Here is a 1748-nt window from a genome sequence, read left to right as displayed (position 1 = left end):
CCTCCCTTCTCCACCCCAGTCCTTTCCAACACCTCAGTACCAGGTAGGAGAGAAAGAAGGTTAGTAGGGAGAGGGGGCTTAGGTCTTTATAGCTACTTCCTGCTGTTTAGGGTCATTGGGTTTCTTGGGTCAAGTCCAGTCTTCATTTCAGGACATCTCCAACTTCTTGTCAAACTGCATCAACAGCAACCAGGAGCATCAGGGGGAGCAGCAGCATTCTTCTTTCTCAGAGCCCCCGCTTCTCTTTTTAGGTCTGGAATTTATTCTCTCTCCAGAGTCCTCAGAATTAAAGTATCTACAGCTGGCTAGGAGCTCCTCTCAGAGCCTGCACAAGGCAAATAGTTTGCTGCTGTAGACAAACTGAACCAGTCCCATATCCCACACCTGGGACTAAAACAAAAATATGTTTACATGACTGAGTTTTTATTTTTATTTTTTTATTTATTTTTTATTTTTCTTCTTTTTTTTTTCTTTTTTTTTTTTTTTTTCTTTTTTTTTTTTTTTTTTTTTTTTTTTTTTTTTTGTCTAGGCTGTCCCCATGCTCTCAGCACAGAGTCATCCACATGTAGGACAAGCCTGTTTCCTAAAAGCTGGGGCTTACTGTCAGCTCACCACTGGAATGCACCAGCCAATGGGATGGTCAGGCGCAGTGGTGGGTGGCTGATGACTGAGTTTTTAAAGACACTAAAACATCCTCTATGTTTCCCCCTTTTAGTCTAAAAATACCCTTTTCTCTAGTTCATTGATAATCTCCTTTTAAGAAAGCAACAAGTCACATTCATATTCATACTTTTTCTTCTATAAACTGGTCATTCTCAGCTGCTCTTGTCTGGAATGGCTTGCGCTTTTTGCTGCTGAACTTCCAGCTAGGACTCCAAAGCCATTTCCTAAGGGCAAGAGGCTTCCTTGTATGTTCCTCTTGGACCTACATTCACTAGTCAAATGACCTCTTTTACCACAGTGTCCACAAAACATGAGAAACTTAAGCATTCTTGAAGAGAACTCAGTACTGCCAGAAATATCTCATTCACATCTCTAGCAGAATGTGCCATGTTTCTCAGAGTTAATGCACTGGCCATTTTGTTGGCTTGGCCACAATTTCTTTTCAAATAACTAAATTTATTGCAATTGAAGCACTGAGCATTTTGATACTTAAGGCTTTTAGTGGCCCCAGGGGAAGCTAATGGTGGTAATCTTTTAACTCAAGGCTGCTCCTCCAGCAGCACAGTTTGCTCAAGATGACCATATTTTCTGGCATATAAGATGACTGGGTATATAAGATGACCCCCAACTTTTCCAGTTAAAATATAGAGTTTGGGATATACTCGCTGAATAAGACTACCCCAATTCCAGTGCACGCTCTGTGCAGCAGACTCGGACACGTGTCTATTTGCAGGCAGGCACAGCCAACCAGGTGCTTTATTAAATGCTGGCAGACAGCCAGTGCCAGCCTACACTGCCCCTTTAAGCTGCACTCCACACTCAATCTGAAGACCTGCAGCCCTCTGAGTCGAATGGGCGAGTTTTGGTAGAGAGCCTATCCATGCTTACGTTCTCCTCCTCGAAGTACGGGAAGATGAAGGCAGCTTGCTCCTCCCTACTTCATACTCCCTGCACAGAGTGGGGCGTCACCCTCCACTGTATGCACAGGACATATGAAGCAAGGGGAAGCAAGCTACAGGTAAGTACCTGGCAGATGAGACGACCCCCAACTTTGGCACAGATTTTTCAGGGTTAAAAAATCGTCT

At 43.5% G+C, this 1748-nt stretch overlaps 1 non-coding gene across 1 annotated transcript; it reads right to left on the bottom strand.

Moving 5' to 3' along the window:
- Positions 1-528: 528 nt before the first annotated feature.
- LOC127198788 (small nucleolar RNA SNORA65) lies at positions 529-657 on the bottom strand. The gene has a single exon (XR_007831836.1). It is a non-coding gene; the product is annotated as a small nucleolar RNA SNORA65 (small nucleolar RNA).
- Between the last annotated feature and the right edge of the window lie 1091 nt (positions 658-1748).

Source organism: Acomys russatus, chromosome 14, assembly GCF_903995435.1.
Source record: "Acomys russatus chromosome 14, mAcoRus1.1, whole genome shotgun sequence".
NCBI lineage: Eukaryota > Metazoa > Chordata > Mammalia > Rodentia > Muridae > Acomys > Acomys russatus.
This window is presented reverse-complemented; position numbering and strand designations above follow the sequence as displayed.